The sequence below is a fragment of the Artemia sp. Qi Xiang Cuo genome, chromosome 21 (genome assembly GCF_049724085.1).
Source record: "Artemia sp. Qi Xiang Cuo chromosome 21, ASM4972408v1, whole genome shotgun sequence".
Classification (NCBI taxonomy): domain Eukaryota; kingdom Metazoa; phylum Arthropoda; class Branchiopoda; order Anostraca; family Artemiidae; genus Artemia; species Artemia sp. Qi Xiang Cuo.
In genome coordinates, this window is record NC_142814.1 from 9423365 (window position 1) to 9441148 (window position 17784).

General features: G+C 36.9%; 1 protein-coding gene across 2 annotated transcripts in view; it reads right to left on the bottom strand.

Annotated features, from left to right (window-relative positions):
• The window catches only part of Zw (glucose-6-phosphate 1-dehydrogenase Zw), a 134752-nt gene extending 128085 nt beyond the window's left edge, over positions 1-6667 (bottom strand). The window contains exon 1 of one of the 2 annotated variants that reach the window (XM_089107006.1): positions 6623-6667. The gene's annotated coding sequence lies outside the window, so the exon portion shown is untranslated. The remainder of the gene's footprint in view (positions 1-6622) is intronic. The other variant, XM_089107007.1, reaches the window with a different exon arrangement.
• Between the last annotated feature and the right edge of the window lie 11117 nt (positions 6668-17784).

Consider the following 17784-nt stretch of genomic DNA (forward strand, 5'->3'; position numbering starts at 1 on the left):
TTTATCTACAGAGCCATATACCTTATTCATGCCCGAACATACCAGATTCAGCAGGCGAAGAAGCTCTGTGGGTCAGCGTGACCCTCCCAAATAAACCCGTGATTGTTGGTACTGTGTATAACCCTCCAGCTTACCAGATTACCAGCTATCTTGAAACCTCCCTTGAATATATTCGGGGCAAGCACGCTAAGTCAGCCATCATCCTCCATAGAGATTTCAACGTCTATCATAGCGTGTCGCTTTGCAGTAAAAATACTGATAGGGAAGGGTCGGACTTGTATGATCTATCTCTCTCTTACGGGCGGGAACAACTTGTCGATTTCGACGTGTATCACGGCCCAAACAGATCATCTCGTCTTGACCTATTCCTTACAGATCACCCTGACTCCTTTAAGGTAGACGCTCATGCTTTCACCAGTGACCACGTTGCCGTCATTGCACGTGGAAACCTACATATTCCGCCTCCAGTAAAGCATGAACGAACAATCTGGCTATACAAAAGAGGTGATTGGGATGGTTTGAGAAACACTCTTTTTTCTCAGCAGTGGAGAGCCTTCCTCCTGGAAGGCCCAGAGAAAGCTGCAGATAAGTACCAGCAGGCCAGAGTTGACTCTGTCAAAAAGTATATCCCTTCAAAGCAGATCCAGGTGTCCAGTAAGGACAAACCTTGGTTCAACGCCCAGTGTAAGAAGACAATCCAAGCAAAGCAAAAGGCACACAAGCGATGGCTACTTTTGAAGAGCAAAGAGACAGAATTGCATTCATAAATGCGTGCAAAGATGCGGTTCGAGCGATTCGGCAGTCCCGGGTTCAGTATAAGGAGAAATTCGCCACCAAACTTCAACTTGCTTCAGCAAAGAGTTGGTGGAAAATTATCAAGGAGGCTTTACTGTCATCCAAGGGGACTGCAATTCCTTCTCTCCAGAGTAACAGGACAGTGGTACAAGATCCACAGGCAAAGGCTGAAGCTCTTGCTAAGGCTTTTGCCGAATTCTCGAATCTAGACAATGATGGTAGAGAAGTACCAAAATTCTCCGACCAAACCAACACTGTCCTGGAACATGTGAATTTTTCTGCTCCCAAGATCCTTTGCATTCTGCAACATCTGGATGTGACCAAAGCCACGGGTCCAGACAACATACCAAATATTGTCCTCAAATCCTGCAGTGCCGAACTAGCTGGACCCTTGTCATTGCTTTTCTGGCTGTGCTTTTGCTCCGGAACCTTCCCACGAACATGGAAGTCCGCCCATGTTATACCTACTCTAAAGCCAGAAGGCGATCCAACGAGCGTGGGCTCCTACAGGCCTATTAGCCTTCTCTCATGTGTTGGCAAAGTCTACAAGAGCGTCTCCAATAAAACACTTCTTCAGTACCTGGAATCAAATGACCTTCTAGGCGATCGTCAATATGGATTCGACTGGAAACGCTCAACATTAGACTGCCTAGTGGCCAAATATCAGGAGTGGATAGAACTACTGGCAATGGGATACGACATCAGGCTACTATCCTTTGACATTGTGAAAGCTTTTGACAGAGTATAGCACCGTGGCCTGCTAAAGAAACTCTATGTGTATGGTGTTTGTGGATGTCTGTTAAGTAATTGAGAGCTTTCTTTCAGATCGTTTACTGCAGGTTGTTCTTGACAGGTTTATTTCCTGCAAATATCCAGTGAAAGCAGGGGTACCCAGGGCAGTGTCTTGGGACCTACGCTCTTCCTTATCAACATAAACGACATGGGAGACAACCTCGCAAACCCTCTGCATCACTTTGCCGACAATAACACAACACACTCAGCCATCCCTAAACATGAAGACCCAACACAAGCATCCCTTTCCCTACAGATGGATCTTTTGAAAATTGGTCTGATGCATGGATGATCAACTTCAATGCATTGAAAACAAAGGAGCTTCTAATTACTCAATCAAAGGTGCCACATGAACACCCCAGTTTTCATCTTCAAAAATGAAGCTATAAAGAGAGTCGACGAGCTTTGTCTACTGGGGATTCATTTCTCCACTGATCTCTCTTGGAACAACCACCTTGATTGGGTGAGAACCTCCTGTGCAAGAAAGCTGGGAGTTACTCTTAGCTGCAAAAACCTTTTTCCATCAAGCTTAATCATCCCGCTCTACAAGTCTTGCATCAGACCCATAGCTGAATATGAATGCCCGCTATTTGCTGGTGCTCCAAAAACGCTGTCGGCACCACTTCAGAAGATCCAGAATAGGGCAAATAGGGCGGGCTGCACCTCTACACAAGAATTGCTCCAGCCTCTAAATGAAAGGTTTGATGTAGCGTTGATGGCTGTTTTCTACAAGTACATGAACTTGCCTCCCTCAGATGAGCTCTCTCAAATTGTGCCCCCCTTCGTCCAGCCAACAAGGCAGACACGAAGGCACACAGCTTGGTCTAATTATCTAAAGGAGGATACACTGAAAACCGAGTACTTGAGGAACAGCTTCATCTGGCATTGTACTTCTATCTGGAACAATCTTCCTGGGGATGTTGTTCCTGCAGATCGCTCTGTTGACACCTTCAAAAGAAGGTTCAATAGACATTTAAAACCTCGAGGCCATTCAAAGAGGTAAATGAATAGCGGCATATCAGATACTTTGAAGTACCTGGCGCCATGAATCAAGGAGGCACACTTGTGCCTCTATAAAGAGGCAACCCACCACAATGTTAAGCGATTTCAGGTCCTAGAGGTCGCAGAGAGACGGCGGTATTCGCATTTTGTAGCCCAAGCTCAAACTAAGAAACTTGCAAAATTTCATCCTCCTCCAACTTTATCTTCATGGAGTAAACTGGGCCGGAAGTTTCGACCCTCCCACCACAGCCCCCCTTTAACGTTGTCCGATTGGGCTGAAATTTAGAGGTTATGCTTTCCTAGGGCCCGGGAGCGTATCCTAGAAATTTCAGCTCATTCCGATCACTCCTTCCCTGTTTTCAAAAAACCAAATATAGCCACTTAAAATTCATCATCATCATTTTTTTTTTTTTTTTATCCACGCCTACAGGCCACAGTTGGCAACTGATCCGGTTGAATGAGGACTCATTCGAAGCAGAATTCGACCTGTTAGGGCCTTTTGATATTTTCAGACCTAAAAAATTATCCCCCGAATTTACATTTACGAAAAACCTCGTTTTCCTATATTAGCCCATGTTAATTTTTCCCACCACAACCCCCCTTTAACGTTGTCTGATCGGGCTGAAATTTAGAGGATAAGCTTTCCTGGGGCCTGGGAGCTTATCCTCGAAATTTCAGCTCAATCTGATCACTCCGTCCCTGTTTTCCAAAAACCACATATCAAGATTTTTGGGAATTTGCTTGCGTCGAAAATAGCTTCCACTTGCTAAACAACAATTACTATTGTGTTTGTATAGTCCAGCGGTTGATACTCCAGACTGTCAGGCGGAAAACCCGGGTTCGATTCACCATCAGAGCAACTTTTTTATATACTTAATTTAAATTTTAAAAAGAAACTCAGTTTCTTTTTTAAATTATTTGAAAAAAAATACGTTTTCTAAAGAGTTAAAGAGGCTGAGTTACAAGGTCGACCCTTAAAACGTACAGGGATTAGGAGGCACAGTTGGGGGGCTCTTAAAGAGGCTGAGTCACAAGTTCGAACCTTAAAACGTACAGGGATTAGGAGGCACCCTGTACGACGTGATTTGAGTATTCAAGAATTAAAAGCCTTAACACAAGAATGTTCAAGAGCGGGGGTTTGGGGGCGGCAGCCCCCAACTTTAACTCCTGACACAATCAGCTAACAGTTAGTCAAGCAATAATAAGTAATAAACTATACAAAAACGTGCAGAAATTATTTGAAAAAAACTACGTTTTCTAAAGAGTTAAAGAGGCTGAGTTACAAGGTCAAACCTTAAAATGTACAGGGATTAGGAGGCACAGTTGGGGGCTGCCGCCCCCAAACCCCCGCTTTCGCAGCCTTTAAATAAAAAAAAAAATTTTAAACTGAAAGTAAGGAGCGACATTAAATCTTAAAACAAACAGAAATTATTCCGTATATGAAAGAGGCTGTGCCCTCCTCAACGCCTCGCTCTTTACACTAAAGTTTTTATTGTTTAAAAAAAAGAGTTGTGAGAAAGTCAAACTTTAGCGTAAAGAGCAAGGCGTTCAGGAGGGCACAGCCTCTTTCATATACGGAATAATTTCTGTTCGTTTTAAGATTTAATGTCGCTCCTTACTCTCAGTTTAAAAAACTTTTTTTTTTATTTAAAGGCTGCGAAAGCAGGGGGTTTGGGGGGTGGCAGCCCCCAACTGTGCCTCCTAATCCCTGTACGTTTTAAGGTTCGACCTTGTAACTCAGCCTCTTTAACTCTTTAGAAAACGTAGTTTTTTTCAAATAATATTGGAATAAAAAAAGAAAAAAAAATGAACAAGATGAAACTACCAAACCTACTAAATTTGTTATTCCAGAAAAATTCTAAAATTTTAGAGAAGCTACTTTTTACTATCTTGGAAAATGGTATGGTTGGGAAAAAAAAACTTTCAGGGATAGACCTACAGAATAAAGTATGCCCTGGGAAGGCATTTTGAAGTACCTACCTCCACTCTTTCTCTGTCTAGAGGGTACTGGGATTTGATGTAGATAATTTGAACTTTTATTTACTGGCATTTGATAACTTTTAGGTGGCCTTGGAGGGCACTGGCATTCCATTACACATATTTTCAGCTTTACAACTTTGTTGAATCCCAATTTATGAGGTTTTAAAGATATGTATATACCTTTCCTAAATTTACAAAAAAAAACATTGATATGGCTCAAAATTATACTCAAATAACAGGAATTGCATTTTTAAAACCAAAGAAACAGAAACTGATAATTAAGAAATAATGGTTTGTTTTTTTTCAAAATTCCAACAGGCATACCTGTCAAATAGGCAAATTTCTAACATATAGAAATCAGGGTAAATACTGAGTAGTTCATATTATTAGCCTACAAATAAAGCAAACATACTAATAAATGCCATTTTTTATGCTCTTTCTGAATATAGTAATTATTTTTCTTGCCAATTCAGTTTTAAGCCTTTTTTGGACCCTTGAAAATGATAATTTCTTTCTATGTTTTTTGGTATGAAAAGGGTTAAAACATTGGTTTCAAACTTACTAATTCATTATAAAAATCTATTTAGTTAAAGTTATATAATCTACAAGCACTGGTTTGTCACAATTAAGTTGGATAAAAAATTCAAAACAATTTCTCCATTTTTCCATCTACCATATTTTTTCTATAGGCTCTGATATTTTTTGACATACAGGTGAAGCAGCACTTTTTAAGCCACTGAACATAATAAGAAGAAGACATGGCAGATTTGAGTTGAATTTTTTTATTCAACTTAATCTTGACAAATCAATGTTTGTGAAAAATACAACTTTTACAAAATAGATTTATAATGAAATAGTAAATTTGAAACAAATGTTATAGCCCATTTTTAAGTCCAAAAAATATAGAATGAAATTATTATTTTCAAGGGTCCTAAAAGGGCTTAAAATTGAATTTGCAAGGAAAGGGATTATTATATTCAGAAAGAGCATAAAAGATGGCATCTAGTGGTATGTTCACTTTAGGCTATTTGTAGATCAATAATATAAACTGCTCAATATTCATAAAAATCAGAAGATGGTTAATATTTTAGCTTAGTGCTTGGCAATACCTTCTAAGAGTATGTACTTGGCCCTAGATATATTACTGTGAGTTTCATTTTCCTAACCTAACCACTTCCAGAGATAGCAAAAAGTAGTATGTCTAGAATTTTACCCTAACAGGAACCAAATAAACATGCTAAATCACCAAAGTTGAAAATGGATAGACTTAATGTGGTGGAACATACTTAATGTAGCCTACTGAATCTAGCCTAATGAATTTAGTATTCAAATAAACATGTTTAAATTACAACCAAATGTAACAGAATTGCTAAATTTTGTTACCAAGAGGAATAAAAAGGACATGCTAAACCACTGAATCTGAAAATGGATTGAAAATTAATATAAGAAATAGGCATCATGGCTTCACCATCATGCCATTTCTGCCAAAATTTTTGACTTCAACAAAATTTTACAATTGCCAAAAAGTTGATGAGGGTGCTGCAACCCTCCCCTTACCATGAGATTTCTATTGTCCAATGTGTTCTCTGTTTTTTGATTTAGTCAGCAATGTAAGGCTGTATTCAGATTTTTTTGGAAAAAAAAATCAAAAATTGCATACAAAATTTGTTTATATTCATTTTCTTCAAGTTTTACAAGTCAGACAAACATTTCAGGGGGGTTCAAACCCCCGGACCCCCCCCCCCCCCCTCTGGGTATGGCCTTGCAGCAATGATTCAATTTACAAGTCAAAACAAGAGCAACACATGGCAAAATGCATGAGAGATACATAATTTGGGTTATACATTTGAAAATTAGGGGGTGGGGATAAAGTATAGTGGAAGTTCATTCAAAGTACACTAGGCCTATGTACAATTTTCCTGTACATTATGAAATAAGAATTGTTTTCTTAATTATAGGCTTATAACTTCTTAATTAAATATGTAAGAAGCTGAATGAATGTTAAAACACATTCAAAAATCACAAAATTTCAAGCTAATCTGAGCAACCCTACCTTTCGTATTTATGCAAGTCACCATTCAGAGTTTTGGCACGATAATGCCTTTTGAATTACTCGCGGTACTAAGTACCTCAATGCTAGCTATTAAATGAAATTTAAAAATTTGAAAAATAGATGCTGCTCTAAATATTTTCAATTATTATATTTGTAATTAACCTAGAGCGGCAGATAATAAAAAACTGAATTCCAAAAATGCTCATAGAACATAAAATGATAATATATAAAAAAAATTAATATATTGTATACACATATCATATTCCAAAGGTAATCATTTGGTAAGGAAAAAACAAATGTTTTCATACTTCAGTAATTTGAACAGATAAGCACTTGAACGACGCCTTGACCTTACCCACCCATCTAAACACAAAGAACACACAGTACCATCGAAGAAATTCAACCAAAGAAGGACCCTCGGACAAGTAACACAGTAGCTAGTAAATTTATCATATAATGTTGAAAACCTTAATGTCAATAGGTGATAGTCTCCTGAACTTGTTTCCCTCCTGAATTTATTATCTCAAATGTGTATTGTCAAGTCCCTTTGCCCTGAGTCTTTTTGTGCGGTAGTTTATCACTTAGTTCAAAAATCTAGAAGATCCAATCTCTTACAATTCTTAGAGTTCTATTACGGTGGTCATAAGGCTTGACAAGCATTCTGAGAATACGTGGGCGCCCATATGGGGGGGGGGGGGGTCAGCTCCCCCTAACGGAATGACACTGCCTTATATTTTGTTTTGAGATTCCCAATATACAGCATTGGAAGTGCCGATTGGACCAGGTAAGCCCCACGCCTAAAATTCAGCTTATGGGCGCCCATGTGAGCATACATTGCTCCCACATATTTCTGGTTTTGTTGTATATGATAGCAATCAATTTAGTTTCAGAAAAGCGTATAATTGCCAATATACCCATCAGTCTCTGGTTCATATTTTGAAGGAGGCTATTTCAAACTGTTATAGTCTCTAATTCTCACTTCAGATATTTCCAAAGTATTCGACAACGTTTGCCACTCGCAAGCTTGGCAAGTCGGGATGTGTAAAACGTTTTGGGCGTATCGTTGAACTTAGTGTGGAAGGAAAGGAGGCAAAATTCACTCCAAATATTTAACGCCTGTGTTACCAGTGTACTCTCCTAGATTCTTAGTACCTGTTTGACAGGTTTTTCAGATTTATCGAAATTAGACCATGTCACAATTAGCCTATCGTGCTTTGTTTAGTTAGTGGATTCTTCTTTTGGAAATATTGGTTAATTCTCAAAGTTGATAAATGCGAATATCTTCTGTTTAATATTGTTTTTTTTTATCTTATCCTTGGGATTGCAGCCTTTCCACAAGCAAATTCATTTTGCTGGCTCTGTCTTACTGTTTGTAGATCATCTATCTCTTCCCGATCTCAGGTTAAAATGAAACTTAAGCTAGGGTATTCGCAAATTGTTTGAATCCGGAATCATTATAGAAGACGAGCTTTATGTAGACCCGTGATTGCCATCCTAGGGTGCAGACCCCACTGGTGAGGCACGGCAATATTTTGGTGAGTAATGGGCGGGACTTTTGATGAGTAATGGGCGGCACGTTCAATCCTTCGGATGACTGTACTTTAGAGTCTTAATTATGAGAAAAACAAACAATTTTCTGTTAATGACGTCGTATTGATATGGATTTAAAGAGCAAAAGATTATAATAGTATTGCGATGGCGTCGTACATTTTATGAAAGGTTTTTATGAAAAATATTTTTCATTACTATTAAATATACTTAGAGGACAACCCGAAAAAAAAACACTAAGTTAGTGGCCTTTTAAGCTTCTTTCAGGTAAAGACGCATACAATTATCAATAGTAAAACTGAAGTATCATGAGAGGGCATCAAGATTTTAGAAATTCTTAAGTGGTGCATGGCCCGCAATCAGCCGGGAACCACTGATGTAGACTATTACCCAGCTTTTGTGATCATTCCGTGTTTTTCAATCTAACACCAAGACATCTAGAAGACAAGCTTTATCTAGATTAAAAATAAATAAATAATACATTATGCCCACATCGCTCTTTCCTTAGGCAGTGCTATTGCGCTGCCTGTGAAACTACATCCTCTGTGACCATTACGTGTTTTTTTTTTGCTGGTGTCCGTGATATTCTTAATAGTAGGGATTTAGTACAAATCAAGATCAGCTATTGTCAGTATCGCGAATTTTTACTTTAGAATTTTTCAATCTTATAGCAGTAGAATATTTATTACTTTACATTTAGCATTATATTCAATATTGAACATTATATTCAGCCGAGGTCGTACCCAGGATTTTTTTTTCGGTGGGGGTTTTACTCAAAGATTCTTTTTCGGGGGGTACACAAAAAAACCTCAAAAAACGCATACAAAATTTGTTTATATCCATTTTTGTTACGTTTTTACGAGTCAAAAAACATTTCGAGAGGGGTTCAAACCCCCCTCTGGGCACGGCCTTGTATTCAGGATTCAGCTATCATTCAAAGATTTCAACCATTTAAGTTCTGAATTATTAAATGATGCATTGTTAAGTCTTGATCCGTTCCACCAGTTTATGCATCTTCTCTCATAATTAACTTATTTTCTTCGTGTTTATTTGTCTTTTGATGATTTTTGTGTCTTTGAAAATTTTTGTGTTTTTGATGATTTTTGTGGTTTGACATTTTTTTTAGCCTTTGATGATTCTTTTATCTTTGATGATTTTTGTGTTCTCGATAAAACTTTGTGTTTCAATGATTTTTTTTGTCTTTATAATTTTGTGGTATCTGCTGTCTTGCAGCGAAATCAATGAGAAATAACAAATTATCATTAACAGAAACTGGACTTTCGAACGCAAACAAAGGTGTAAAAATAAATGACCCAATTAAAAATGATACGACTCGCTATGTATTTTTCAGAAAGAGTCTTTATTTCTTCTCGTTGAATCTATCTTTTCCCAAGGCAATCAAATTAAAAAAAAATCTTTTTTTTAAGTTTTAGGTCAATTTTGCTTTGTAGGAAAACCACTTTCCTTCAACTCAGTGAGGTCATGTCAAAAAAATAAAAATAAAGGCCAGAATATAGAATAAAGACAAAGAAAAACAAGAATAAGACAAAACAAGAAAAACAAAAGAACAAAGATAAACAGAAACAGAATAAAGGCCAGAAAGAAGAGAAAGAATAATGGCTAGATTCTACGAAGCTCTTGTTCAGATTTCACTGTTAATATGGACTCGTTCTGAATTCAAGTTATTTTAAAAGGAAATACATAACGACAACTAATATAAATATATTTGTTTTTCTATTTCAGTTCACTTTTTTTTTCTATGTCAGTGGTGCATATTCGTCTTTCTATTTCCATTTACCCGTATTCTCTATTCCAATGGACTACATTATTTTTTCTATTGCAATTCACCTCTGTTTGTTTTTCTATTTCAATTGACCTTATTCGTTTTTAACTCGTTTTTATGCATTTCAATTTTTCTCTGTTCGTTTTTCTATTTTATTGGGTTATATCCTTGCTATTTAATATACTCTTTCGCTAGAAGAGCTTGAATCAAGAACAGCGTGACTCCAGGTTAATTGTTAAATCTTATTGCTTTTCCTTAAGTAGTATAAGGATTAAGTAAGACACTTATTTCATTTGCTTTCTTAATTTCTTAATTAATTCCGTCTGGAAGACTTATTAAATCTTTATCCAGTAATTAGTTACCAGATGGTCTCCCAGCAGAGACAGCATCAGAAGCCTATTCATTGAATCTTTCCATTGATACTCAAGCGTTATATTTGGGAAAAAAAGAAGGAAATCTTGGTGCAATTTCCCCTTCAAAAATAGCTACAATAACACCGAAAGGGTAATGTAATAATGGGTACCAATAAAATTGACCCCCTCACTAATGCCTTGATATTGCCTTAGGCTGCAAAATAATGTTCCAATTCTTATTTTTTAATTGGCGTTACGAGCAAACTGTTAATGATGAAAAAGCCCAAAAAATAATGCGAAGAAAAGGGCTAGAGTTGTATTCAATTTAACAGAACTTAGTTAGCTAACCAGTCTGCTGTTTTGCTTTTAGAGCTTTATTTGCCAGAAACTTAACTAAGAAAGTTTGCCAGGCTTTTGCAAATAGAATGGAAAGTTTGGCAAAAATTCAAGGTTGCTAAAACGTGAGCCATACAAGACATTAGGAAAAGACCATCAGGGTTAAGAAGGGGAGGCCAGAAGCTGTCAAAATAATGAAGTAAGCCGTAATAATCATCGCTAACAAGAAGTCAACCTTTTTGTGAAAATTTTACATCTCTTATTTCCTTTTACAAGAAGAAAAGTAAAATTCAGTATCAAAAATACAGCCGCTGAGTGAGCGCTTTTAAAAAACAGCTGCATCATTCAATCTGGGAAATCCTAAATGAATCATCATATTTTGCAAGAGCCAAGACTTTTACCATAGAGGCAAGCATGAGCTGCTAAGTTCGAATTTTCGCCAGAAATTTTTGTAGATATCTAACAACGAAGAATTCTTAATAGTAATCTCACAGTCAACTTTTCAGTTAAAGTTAACTAAGAATTAAAAAAAACGGCAAAATATACGTATAAGTTAACTATTGAAGTAAATCAGACGAATCTTGGGTTAACATCTAAATATTAGGGAAAAGGACGCAATTTACAACGGTCGCAATTATTATATTCGGCAAGTTGAATGAGGAATCGAATGGTATTATTTTGTAATACTACTGTAGATACTTTAGGAGAGGAGTCTTGATAGTCTAGGAGGGGAGTCTTGCAGCCCCCCCCTATTTTTTGCTAGTAATTGCCATGACTGGTGGCATATAATCTTTTTCGCTTTCAGTCTTGATTGAAAAACCTTATTCTTGGCAATATCATTTTGATAGTATTCAATGAGCGAAATACAAGTTCCTTTAGTGCGTCAAAGTGACCAAGAAACCAGAATCTAGGCTCAAACATTACTCGGATGGAAAATTTCAATGAGAGGTTGAACAATGCTTCTTTGAACAATGGTTGAACAAGGGGTTAGGGGCCCCAGCAATCAAACCTAGCAGTAGCAACACACTACAGGACTCGGAATTTGATTCTGGTGATAAGATTATGCTAAAGCGTCTCCGTATTAATTCAAACAAGAAGATGAAGAAATGCTTCTTCTAAAAATATAGATGGTAATCCTTAGGGGTTGTAAAATTGGCTAATTTTTGGGTTCTATTAAGTTCCAATTGCGAGAATATGCTGAAAAAGATAATCGTGATCGTGAAGATGCTGAAAACTGGTTCTAGGCGTTTACCCCCCCCCCCCCGGAAAATACCACCCCCTTCCCCGCGGAAAATACCCCCCCCCTCCCTGGAAAATAAGGCTTTCCAAATTGGAGAATTGTATTTGAGTTTTATTTTTTTTTATTTCCGTAAGGGGAACGAATTTCGGTACTTGTGTATTATGCGCCACTAACTCAAGTTTACGCTGTGTAAAATTCGAGAACAACCCAGTTTTTTCGTTACTTTAGAAAAAAATTTGGGCTGTATATTTGCATATCAAGGGGGGGGGGATAAAATATAGCGGATCTGCATGCAAAATGTGTTTGGTAAAATTATTCTGCATATTAGATAGATAGATAGAGAAGTGTATTTTAAAGCTAAATATACGGACATGAACATATAACAAGGCACAAATAACATAAACTTTGATCAGCGATCATCATAAAACCCTTAAATGAAACATTACATTAGTAGAAAGGCCTCTTTACATACGAGGAATACATACTTTATTCATGGATTATTGATTCACTAACCGGTCAATGACACCTTTTTCAAGGTCAATCAGGGGATGTTTCTAAATGTATTGATCCGGAACGAAGTTTGCACATGCGCAATGAATACTAACAGGGCAATGTATTGATTCGAAACTGGGCCAATGACACCTTTTTCAAGGCCAATCAGGGGATGTTCCTAATGTATTGATCCGCTAACGGGACAGAATCATGTGTCTCTTTCTAGGTCAATCAAGGGATGTTTCTAAGCCTAATGGATACATACGGGAGGGACGCAATATCTTCACTGATGTTACATAATTTATTCTGTGTGTATTGATCCACTAGAGGGGACAGGATTTCTGAGATATTGATTTAAATAATCGAAGGGGGACTAGTTTTCTGAGAAATTGATTACATAATCGACGGGGAATTATTGATCCGCTAACGGGAAGTGACGCAACTGATATAAGGAAGGATTTTTTCTATAGCTGTTATTAGTGTGAGAATAGAATTCAAGGAGTGAGAACAGTTTGACTTTACTCATTAGGATATATTTGTAATAATGAGTGGAATGTTTACACTATTAGAAGTTGATAGTGGAGTTGGTAGCAATGATACAAGAGCAACAAACATTGCGGTGGAAATCACGAGAGAATCACGACTTTGTCTGGAATGGGATGAAGTATTTGCCAGATATTTGATATCTTAGAGAAAATTTAAAATGGATGATCAATTATACTTCGCTGGCAAAAGACGATAAAGCACATCTGAATAGACCTCAAAGTGCTTTAAAGGTAATATTAAGGAATATCAAGGATCATAAGCTGTATCGCTAATTGTACATGTGTAATATTATTGTTGTAATTATACAATAAAATTATTTTGAAATCGAAAATGTCACCCATTTGTTAGAATCTTAGATTAAGTAGAACGAACCATGGTTAGTCTAGAGTCAGCAGTGAGAGTGATAGGATTGAAAAATGAATAAATTTGAGAAAGAGAGAATTAGATCGAATCTTGTGATTACGGAAAAACATTTGATTCTGGATGACGATTTTCTCGAGTTATCATTTCAACGGAGGATATTCTCACAGGGAATACTTGACAATAAAAATGAAAACTGATTCTCTCCCATTGGACTAGTGTAAGAAACTTGTACGATGTGACTCAAATGCTTATACTCAATTTATCGATTTATTCGTTGGAATAAAGAAGAATTTTATTAAAAATGCTCTTTTGAACACATTATCAAAGATTCATTGTAGATGGCTCTGCCTTTGACAAATGTAGCGTCACAGAGTTACTCCTCTCCCATTCCCCCCACACTGAATTTATCGAACGAGGATCAGTTTCTTTTTAGCTGTAATAGATTTGACATCGGAAACCAAAAAATGTTCTATACATGTCCACTATACATGTACACTCTTGGCAGTTGGTCAGCATATGAGTATTGTACAATTATTGATGACTATAATGAAAAGTGCAAATTATACAATCCTTGTAAATTACATGGAGGATATGCAGTACAAATTCAAGGATGTAATTCATGTCTTGAAGAGATTTGTAACTCTTACCCTAGAGGGCATCTATGCTCCAATTGCCACTATGACAAATGTGATCAGTGGGAGAATACTTACCCCGATATGATTGGAAAGAACCCTAAATGTGATTTTAGTTTTTTTTTCCACGAGATTGGTATCGTCGTGGATTTAAATTATCTTGGGAGGAAGAATCTGGTCTACGATTCAACTGTTGGGGTAACAAGACAATTTGGTTTCTACGTCATCGTTGTTACGACACTGCCTATTATGACTATAAACCTAGTGATTTTTATTTGGCAGTTACCGAATGTGATTCACCATTTGAAAACCCTGAATGTGATATTGCTTCAAATAGACAGATTGAAACACGTGAATTCCACAATATGAATGCAAATAGTATCATTGACTATACAAAGAGATATGACAAGAGTGAAGTTAGATTATAATGTAGAAAATGTGACCCTGACTTTGCAGCCAATCAAGATCAATATACAGTGAATTCAAATGATTTACCAGCAATAGTGGTTCACGATAGTTGCCTATACACCGAGGAAGAAGAAATCTAAAGTGAAGAATAAAGACAATGTGTATATACATTTTTCATTTATTAATAAACAAATTCACATACATTTTTTAAGCACTTTACTCGTAGGACACTAAAATCAATATTATACAGGTCTGAGAGAATATTTTCCACCATAAAGTCGTTCAGACGTGGATTGTCTACATAAATGTTGAGAAACTGCTTGTAAGTGTAGCCGCGACATCGTAACACGAAATATAGTAGTGCATGGAAGCTACAACTTTTATTCGTCAGATCCCGCACTCTCTTCCGATTTTGAATAATAGTTTTCCCACTGCTCTCAATATAGTTGCTGATGTATAGAGTTTAGAATGTATAGGGTAGGTCAAGAGGATCAAAAAATTCAATCGTCTTCGTAGTTTGAAAGATGCACAACCATTGGCCAGTATTTAAAGTTGACGGACTGCTATTAACAAGGATTAGGGCATTGTTGGCACTTTGAATTTTTCCAAGAAAGTCTAAGGGTAGACAATAGGATCTGTATTTGGACATGTAGGGGTCCATATTAAATACATTGATTATTTGACTGGTGTTTATGGTGCAAGGTCTAGAAGAACACTGCCTTTGGGAGTGATTTCCCAATAGGTTTCAAATTGATTTAGCGAGATTAGTGCAATACTCTCAGCAAATGGGTCGGCAATTGTACATTCTAAACGCACACTCCCTGTTCGTACTATACTCATATCCTGGGTGCCAGACAAATCCAATACAATGATACCATGTGTTTTAGCAAACATTTATTCAGTTATACCATTTTCAAATAGTTGTGAATCATGATCTAGGGTTTGTATCAACTCATACAATGTCCTATAAGATTTATCAAAAGATAGATTGTTGAGTGCGATTCCATTTACTTTGCATACAAGATATGAAAGCCCAAATATCTAAAATTTATGTGGGCATCCAGTCCATGATCCTAGGGTACTTGTACTCAGGACAAATGTCAAGGTCAGAATCGATAGTATAATGCCCTTGGCGCGAGGTAGGCCGGCAAAGTCGCGCAAGCCTAATGCGATGAAACGTCGTGGGCTGTTTGCAGATAGAACTCGCTGTTCCATGATGAGTCCACTAACTTTTGGTATTTTCTTTGACTAGGCAAAAGAGCTCGTAACCTGTTGCTTTCGTACATGTAGTATTGCCGAGGTGAGGGAGAGACTTACATCAGGATTGGCAGCAAGTTCCTTTCGTAAAATAAAATTGGATGGAGCAAGCGTCAATTTTATATCCACTTTAATATTGGGTGGTAGCCATTGAGGTATATTAAATATTTCATGATATATTTTTCCAACTAGATGTAATTCACTAGTTGTAGCATTTTTAAGTGCATCTGTACTATCAGTATTAGTAATATATTCATATCCATTGGAGGTGCCTCTCGATTCCTTGTATGACTTGGGTGTCATCAGCATGAAGTGCATATAGCTTGTGTAATTTGAGAGATTGTTGCTTGTGTTCACCAGCGTGCCATTTATGTAGACACTGATTTGACGAAATAAATTATATAATATATAATTTTCATAGAATATTCCATCGGCAAGAACTGGCAATGTATTATCGGATTTCTGGACTTTCATTCGTAAATCTATAAATGCTGAAGACATTTCCATAAAGTAGTCTTCATTGGAATAAATTTGAAAGTGAATATTATCGGAGAGGATAAAATTGTTCATAGTATCCATGTTTTACAATCACATCAACATTTTTCTGTATTCAATAGATTTAAAGTTAAAGAGATTAAAGGTTGGGAGTCCTTCAGCGATAGATATGTCACTTTAGGAAAGGAAATCTAGTTGTGATCTAAAACTTCTCGTCCAATGGTTTCTTTTTCTTCTAGTGTTTAATGTACGTGTCGTCTTTTTCCTTCTTTTCTTTGACAGGGGGGATGTCTTTCGTTTCTGTCCTGAGTAGAGACTGATGAGTGATGCACTGTTTCTCGACCTTTTTACACCTTTTCCATTTTGATAAAATTTCAATTGTTCGCCAAGGGTTCGCGCACTGGACCAAAGATTTTCCGAAGCACTTTTTTTAAAATCCTTGCCAGAGCCCCAATTGCATAGTGTATAGGATGCAAAATCTGTCGCAGCCGGTACAATATATTTTCTAACCAGAGGTAGTGCAGAGCGAAACAGCTTGGCAAACCAACTGCCAAGACCATAGCTAGACATCGACGAACGACCTTTGTAATAGTCCATTCCATTACCCAATTGCCTTGGGCCAAGATTATTAACATAGCAGTCAATATCAGGACAAATGAATACCACTTTTCTATTAGACATCTTGTTGTTGAATGGGTCGAAAATGGCATATAATCACAGCCAAACCTTTTGTTATTGCTAGGGAATCACCAAATTTAGTTATTAGTGTTAACTGACAGAGTTCCAAATAGGAAGTGTTTTCGGGGATATACTGAAGATGCTTTATATTGTAGTGGTGAATATGTTCTTGATTGTTTTTTCGTTCAAGAACTCGTAGGAGGGGAACATTGCTATTGCCAACCCGGGATGTTTCAACAAATGAAGCGTAGAGAAATATACAAGTGTCAGTGGAAAAGGCAGGTGGGTAGTCAGCAAAATTAAATTAGTGTTTCCAGCACTTTTACCGTTGATTATATTGAGCTTAAAGCCATGAACATCTTTTAGATTATCATTGAGAATAACCTTTTCATCGTAAATGGGTGAACTAATGTAGATCGTACTCTCTTCTTTTTCATAGATGAAATAAAAAACCCGCTCTGTATTAGCGGTAATTCTTATATTAATTGAACAATATAAATAATTCACGAAGATGAATTCCGCATAGAGCAATCCAATGTGTGGATAATCCCAGTAATTAATCTTCTGAATTCCCTCTTCTCCTACCGGGATTGTCAGCCGATCATTAGTTCTAATTCTTGTCTCAGAAATGTGCTACATTAATTGGGTACCATATTTATTTATTAAAATATAATTGACCAGAGCCACGTCATATTGTCCATCATCGAACTTAATGGTGGGTGAGAGTTTCGTCCAAAAATAACTTGTTCTATTCAAGTTAATGTAGAGAGGATCAGAAACATTGGACATGAAAGTCAAATAAAAATCATTGGGCATTGTTAATGTCTTCAACTGCAACCCAAGAATCAAAATCAGAGTTGTATCCTAGCGAGCGAACAAGCAACTGTCTCTTGCACCTGCCAGTGTGACTCTTTAATATCTTTTCTATTTGATAATTTTCACTAGTGTTTCTAACTTTTTGTAGTTCGTATTTATTAAAACCGCCGAGAATCTCATCATCTTTGGTGTCTCGCAGTCGATATGTCGTGGGT